Here is an 8,256-nt window from a genome sequence, read left to right on the forward strand (position 1 = left end):
ATCTTCTGTTTTGGACATTATTGGGCTTTATTATTCACTTTTATATTATTTTTGGGACTAACCTATTAACCGGAGGCCCAGCCCAGAATTGCTATTTTTTGCCTATTTCAGAGTTTCGCAGAAAAAGAATATCAAACGGAGTCCAAACAGAATGAAACCTTCGGGAACGTGATTTTCGGAACGAACATGATCCAGGAGACTTGGACCCTACGTCAAGCAACCAACAGGGAAGCCACGAGGTAGGGGGGCGTGCCTACCCCCCATGCGCGCCCCCTATTGCTCCACCGTCGTACTCCTTCTTCCTATATATACCTACGTACCCCCAAACGATCAGATACGGAGCCAAAACCCTAATTCCATTGTCGTAACTTTCTGTATCCACGAGATCCCATCTTGGGGCCTGTTCCGAAGCTCCGCCGGAGGGGGCATCGATCACGGAGGGCTTCTACATCAACACCATAGCCTCTCCGATGAAGTGTGAGTAGTTTACCTCAGACCTTCGGGTCCATAGTTATTAGCGAGATTGCTTCTTCTCTCTTTTTGGATCTCAATACAAAGTTCTCCCCCTCTCTTGTGGAGATCTATTCGATGTAATGTTCTTTTGCGGTGTGTTTGTTGAGACCGATGAATTATGGGTTTATGATCAAGTTTATCTATGAACAATATTTGAATCTTCTCTGAATTCTTTTATGTATGATTGGTTATCTTTGCAAGTCTCTTTGAATTATCAGTTTGGTTTGGCCTACTAGATTGATCTTTCTTGCAATGGGAGAAGTGCTTAGCTTTGGGTTCAATCTTGCGGTGTCCTTTCCCAGTGACAGTAGGGGCAGCAAGGCACGTATTGTATTGTTGCCATCGAGGATAACAAGATGGTTTTTATCATATTACATGAATTTATCCCTCTACATCATGTCATCTTGCTTAAAGCGTTACTCTATTCTCATGAACTTAATACTCTAGATGCATGCTGGATAGCGGTCGATGTGTGGAGTAATAGTAGTAGCTGCAGGCGGGAGTCGGTCTACTTGTCTCGGACGTGGTGCCTATATACATGATCATACCTAGATATTCTCATAATTATGCTCAATTCTGTCAATTGCTCAACAGTAATTTGTTCACCCATCGTAAAATACTTGTGCTCTTGAGAGAAGCCACTAGTGAAACCTATGGCCCCCAGGTCTATCTTCCATCATATTAATCTTCCAACACTTAGTTATTTTCATTGCCTTTTATTTTACTTTGCATCTTTATCATAAAAATACCAAAAAAAATTATCTTATCATATCTATCAGATCTCACTCTCGTAAGTGACCGTGTAGGGATTGACAACCCCTTATCGCGTTGGTTGCGAGGATTTATTTGTTTTGTGTAGGTGCGAGGGACTCGCGCGTAGAATCCCACTGGATTAATACCTTGGTTCTCAAAACCGAGGGAAATACTTACGCTACTTTGTTGCATCACCCTTTCCTCTTCAAGGGAAAACCAACGCAGTGCTCAAGAGGTAGCAAGAAGGATTACTGGCGCCGTTGCCGGGGAGGTCTACACAAAAGTCAACATACCAAGTACCCATCACAAACCCTTATCTCCCGCATTACATTATTTGCCATTTGCCTCTCGTTTTCCTCTCCCCCACTTCACCCTTGTCGTTTTATTCGCCTTCTCTTTTCCGCTCACCTTTCTTCCGCCATGTCGGAATCCAAAAGGGTGGGGCGTTCTCTCCTGAGTTTTAGTACTTTGGACAATCCTTCTATTCTCGCTAAACTCATAAATAAAGATGCTATGGAAAGTCCTACCGGGGTTATCAATGAGAATCTCAATAATTTTGATGAAGATGACTCCGGAATTTTTCGTTACTTACTTGATGAATCTTTGAAAGATGCTTGGGATAGACTTTTAAGAATCAGGGCTAGCTATGTGCCTCAATACCAAATTGAAGTTTACTTGAAAAGCTTTTATGTTGCCCTACCTTCTTCTTTTAAGCATGTCTTAGATTCTATATTTGAAGAAGGTTTTCTTGAAGGGGATGTCGTAGACACTTATGAAAAAATCAAAACCCTATTTGGGCACCCCATGAATGAGAAAGTTGAATCTACATCTCTTTTGCTCTCTTACCAAAACAAATCTATCAAAGAGATGAAGGCTAGCCTAGATACAAATTTCCGTAACATACTTAATATTTCCTCTACCATTAATAGCCATGTGCTTTATCAAAATAGAAAGATTAATTCCATAGATAGCAAGTTTCCTCTTTTCTTTCCTAAGACCAAAGATGGCAATACCTAGATCTATCCTTGTTTTTATGCCTAGCTAGGGGCGTCAAACGATAGCGCTTGTTGGGAGGCAACCCAATTTTATTTTTATTCCTTGATTTTTGATCCTGTTTAGTAATAAATAATTTATCTAGCCTCTGTTTTGGTTGTGTTTTTTGTGTTTAATTAGTGTTTGTGCCAAGTAGAACCGTTGGGAAGACTTGGGTAAAGTCTTGTTAATCTTGCTGTAAAAAACAGAAACTTTAGTGCTCACGAGAACTGCTGCCATTTTTATTTGGAAAGTTCTATTTAATTAATTATTTTTGAAGATGATTAATATATAAATTACTCACGTCCAGAAATTTATTTTAGAATTTTTGGGGCTCCAGATCTTGTGATAGCTACATATTACTACAGACTCTTCTGTTTTTGACAGATTCTGTTTTTCGTGTGTTGTTTGCTTATTTTGATGAATCTATGGCTAGTAAAATAGTTTATAAACCATAGAGAAGTTGGAGTACAGCAGGTTTAACACCAATATAAATAAATAATGAGTTCATTACAGTACCTTGAAGTGGTGTTTTGTTTTCTTTCGCTAACGGAGCTATCGAGATTTTCTACTTTAAGTTTTGTGTTGCGAAGTTTTCAAGTTTTGTGTAAGGATTTGATGGATTATGGAACAAGGAGTGGCAAGAGCCTAAGCTTGGGGATGCCCATGGCACCCCCAAGATAATATAAGGACACCTAAAAGCCAAAGCTTGGGGATGCCCCGGAAGGCATCCCCTCTTTCGTCTACTTCCATTAGTAACTTTACTTGGAGCTATATTTTTATTCACCACATGATATGTGTTTTGCTTGGAGCGTCTTGTATTATTTGAGTCTTTATTTGTTAGTTTTCCACAATCATCTTTTCTGTACACACCTTTTGATAGAGACACACATGATTCAGAAATTATTAGAATACTCTATGTGCTTCACTTATATCTTTTGAGTTATATAGGTTTTGCTCTAGTGCTTCACTTATATCTTTTAGAGCGTGTCGGTGGATTTGTTTTATAGAAATCATTATTCTCTCATGATTCACTTAGATTATTTTGAGAGTCCTACAAAACAGCATGGTAATTTTCTTTAATTATTTGAGGCATTCAAGATTAATAAATAAATTTTTCTTATGAGTGTGTTGAATACTATGAGAAGTTTGAAACTTGATAATTGTTTTGAGATATGGAGATGGTGATATTAGAGTTGTGCTAGTTGAGTAGTTGTGAATTTGATAAATGCTTGTGTTGAAGTTTGTGATTCCCGTAGCATGCACGTATGGTGAACCGTTATGTGATGAAGTCGGAGCATGATTTATTTATTGATTGTCTTCCTTATGAGTGGCGGTCGGGGACGAGCGATGGTCTTTTCCTACCAATCTATCCCCCTAGGAGCATGCGCGTAATACTTTGCTTAGATAACTAATAGATTTTTGCAATAAGTATGTGAGTTCTTTATGACTAATGTTGAGCCCATGGATTATACGCACTCTCACCCTTCCACCATTGCTAGCCTCTCTAATACCGCGCACCTTTCGCCGGTATCATACACCCACCATATACCTTCCTCAAAACAGCCACCATAACTACCTATCATGGCATTTCCATAGTGTAGGATCGAAAGTATGTCTAGAGGGGGGGGTGATTAGACTACTTGACCAATTAAAAATCTATCCTTTTCCCAATTTTAGTCTTAGGCAGATTTTAGTTGTCTTAGCACAAGTCAAGCAATCTTAACACAATTCAAGCAAGCATGCAAAGAGACTATGAGCAGCGGAAAGTAAAGCATGCAAGTTGCAAGAATGTAAAGGGAAGGGTTTGGAGAATTCAAACACAATTGGAGACATGGATGTTTTTGTCGTGGTTCCGATAGGTGGTGCTATCGTACATCCACGTTGATGGAGACTTCAACCCACGAAGGGTAACGGTTCCGCGAGTCCACGGAGGGCTCCACCCACAAAGGGTCCACGTAGAAGCAACCTTGTCTATCCCATCATGGCCATCGCCCACGAAGGACTTGCCTCACTAGCGGTAGATCTTCACGAAGTAGGCAATCTCCTTGCCCTCACAAACTCCTTGGTTTAACTCCACAATCTTGTCGGAGGCTCCCAAGTGACACCTAGCCAATCTAGGAGACACCACTCTCCAAGAAGTAACAAATGGTGTGTTGATGATGAACTCCTTGCTCTTGTGCTTCAAATGATAGTCTCCCCAACACTCAACTCTCTCTCACAGGATATGGATTTGGTGGAAAGAAGATTTGAGTGGAAAGCAACTTGGGGAAGGCTAGAGATCAAGATTCATATGGTGAGAATGGAATATCTTGGCCTCAACACATGACTAGGTGGTTCTCTCTCAGAAAATGTGTATTGGAAGTGTAGGTATGTTCTGATGGCTCTCTCCACGAATGAAGAGTGGGTGGAGGGGTATATATAGCCTCCACACAAAAACTATCCGTTACACACAATTTACCAATCTCGGTGAGACCGAATTGAGAAACTCGGTCGGACTGATTTAGCAAACCTAGTGACCGTTAGGATTTTCGGTGGGACTGAGATGCAACTCGGTGGGACCGATATGGTTAGGGTTAGGGCATAACGTAATCTCGGTGTGACCGATTACACAAACTTGGTGGGACCGATTTTAGTAATAAGCTAACCAGAGAGTTAGTCAGGTAAACTCGGTGGGACCGATTTGCTCATTTCGGTGGGACCGAAATGTTACAAAAGGGAAATAGAGAGTTTACATTGCAATCTCGGTGGGACCGATCGCTCATCTCGGTAGGACCGAAACGTTACGAAGGGAAACAGAGAGATTACAAGCCCATCTCGGTGTGACCGAGACCCCTATCGGTGAGACCGATTTGCCTAGGGTTTGTGGCAGTGGCTATGACATCTGAACTCGGTGGCACCGGATAGAAAGAATCGGTGGGGCCGAGTTTCACTTTTGGTTTAGGTCATATGTGGATGTGGGAAGGTAGTTGAGGGTTTTGGAGCATATCACTAAGCACTATGAAGCAAGAACCTCATCCCTCCTTGATAGTATTGGCTTTTCCTATAGACTCAATGTGATCTTGGATCACTAAAATATAAAATGTAGAGTCTTGAGCTTTGAGCTTGAGCCAATCTTTTTGTCCTTAGTATTTTGAGGGGTCCACTTTCCACATCCATGCCATGCCATTCATTGAGCTTTTCCTGAAATATTAATCTTGTAATAGCATTAGCTCAATGAGCTATATGTTGTTAGGAATTACCAAAACCACCTAGGGATAGTTGCACTTTCAATCCCCCCTTTTTGGTAATTGATGACAACATATAGATCAAAGCTTCGACGAATGATAATAAGAGTGAAAAACATTGTCGCTTTGAGAAGTATGTGAAAAGCAAGAGCTCCCCCTAAATTTGTGCATAGTTTATGATTTGCTTTGGACTGCAAATGCACAGAGAATTAGGCTCATGGGTTACTCTTCCATGTCACATACATCTTGGTGGAGCGCTAAAAAATTATAATAATTAAATACATGCACTCATCACCAAGCAAAGTGAATGATTATATAGGGATAAAATGATAATGTCATCCAACAAGCATTAATGTAGCATATGATCAAACACACATGATCATCCAAGTATCACATAGACAGAAAGTATCTCAATCAAGCAAAGCAAATAAAGTTCAACCACCAAAGCAAGAGAGAATAAAAAGCAACACTCTATCTCGAAGCCTATGATCTATACATTTTTCTCCCCCTTTGGCAACAAGTTACCAAAAAGTTCATAGAAAATGCATAGCACTAAATCTTCTCTCAGGCTTGGTCTTCAGGTGGTGGTGTCCGGGTAACTCCAAGAACGAAGGCTTCAATCAATGTAGATGGAGCTGATGGAGTAGGTGCTGGAGCTGGTGGCACTGAAGCTGTAGCTGGTGCAGATGAAGTTGCTCTGGTGTTTGGAACATGCACTGCAACAGATCTCTGAGCTCTAGGCACTCTGGCAAATGCATCAGTGGTTGTCTTGCCCTTCCTCTCCTGCATATCATCCTGAAGTTGCTCCACAACAGACTGGATCTCAGTTACCTTCACATCCATGTCATAGAACTTCTGCTCCATGATCCTTTCCAAGCTCTCCTGGTTTTGAGTCAGGGTGGCCAGCCCTTTCTTAATCCTTAGAGTGGATGCAATCAAGCAACCAAGCTGATCTTGCTTGCTCTTCAGAAGATACTGAGATGCCTCTTCCATGGTTGGTATCTTTGCAGCTTTCTCAGCCTTTGCCTTCTCCCTCTTTGCTTGAACATGCACAGAAGATGGTTCATCCTCATTCATGACCACTTGGTTGCCCTCAAAGTCTGAATAGATAGGCATGTGCTCCTTGTCCAACAAGTATGTGCCAGTGCCTATCTTGGAGTTAATCAACTCCTGGATCTGTGGTGCATACCCACAGCTTCTCTTTTGGTCAGCAGGTGTCCTCTTGATAGTTTCAACTATAAGACTCATGACCTTGAACTTTTGTGGCACATCAAATATATGTAGCAGATTGATGGAGTGGCTTCCGATCATTCTGTGATCACCAGACTTGGGCAGAAGAGTGTGCCTAAGGATCCAATTGATAGTAGGCAGTCCTGATAGCAGGTGTTTCACTGATCCAAATTGGTGAGTCTCAAGATCTGCATCAGGGATCTCCTTGTACATGCTAGCCATGGAGTTGTGATCCTTCTTCTTCTTCTTAGCATAGACATCCAAGTCATCTTCATTCTCCTCAGGAGCATTGATCAATTGAGCCCATTCTGTTACTGTTGACTGGTATCTAGTGCCTTAAGACATCCAGACTATCTTGCCATCTGGGTAGAAGTGAGCTGTGGAGTAGAACTGCATGATAAGCTCATCATTCCACTTTGTGAGCTTCTGAGCCACAAACTCATCAACTCCACAAGCCTTGAAACTGTCATATACTCCTGGATAATGTTCTTCATTCTCCTTGATGTACTCCCAGTTGACCCATCTCATGTCACATACTATTGGTTTCTTGTCAAGCAACACTGTCTCATAAAAATCATGTTGTTCTTTGGTATGGAACCTGTAGTCCACAGCAGTTCTCCTTCTGGTGGCATATGGATCTGACTCTCTCCATAGCCTCAATCCCGAGTCCTTCCTGATCTTCATGTTTTCTGCTACAGGATGAGCATCATTATGATCTGGAATTTTTGGCTTTAACTTCCTCAAAACATGTGTCTCATCATCTTATTCTTCAGCAATAGTTTTAGGCACTGGGGCCTTGTTTTTCTCAGCAGCTAGAATGTTCCTGGTACTCCTCTTTGGTGCAGTTTTGGGTTTTGGAGCAGCTGGCTTGGAAGTTCCTTTGGGCTTAGATTGAGCAGCCCTGGATCTTATGGCATCTCCCATAAGCTTTTGAGCTTTGGGTGCTGGTGCTGCATCCTCTTCCTCTTCCTCTTCTTCAGAGTCTTTCATGATTGAAGATCTCCCAAGCACTTTGGCAGTGGTCTTTTTGACCCTTTCCTTCCTTTTCTTTTCTGCCACAACCTGCTCTTTGGGTGCAGATCCCAAAGTCTCTTGAGTAGATGCTCTGGCTTTAGACATTGGAGTTCTCTTGGCAGGAACCTTTTGCTTCATTCCTGGCTTGGTGGCAGCAGCTTTGCCATATTCCTTCTTCAGGACTTTCCTCTTTGAGGTGGTTTCTTCTTCCTCAGCCACATAGTCCTCATCCTCTGACTCTGAGGTTCTTTTCTTGCTGGCCCTGGTGGCAGCCTTTGGCAGATTGCTTGGTGTGCTCCTGCTGCCATCATCTGAGCTGCTAGAGGGACTAGTGCCCTCACTCAAGTGAACCTGCTCCTTTGACTTGTTCTGACTGTCACTTTGATCAGACGTAATGCAATCTCTGACAGCTGACCCTGTGAATAGATTATAGATGAGGTAGAGTGGATGAGCATCACAAAATACAGAGGTTTTTGCAAAAGAATGA

Source organism: Triticum aestivum, chromosome 1A, assembly GCF_018294505.1.
Source record: "Triticum aestivum cultivar Chinese Spring chromosome 1A, IWGSC CS RefSeq v2.1, whole genome shotgun sequence".
NCBI lineage: Eukaryota > Viridiplantae > Streptophyta > Magnoliopsida > Poales > Poaceae > Triticum > Triticum aestivum.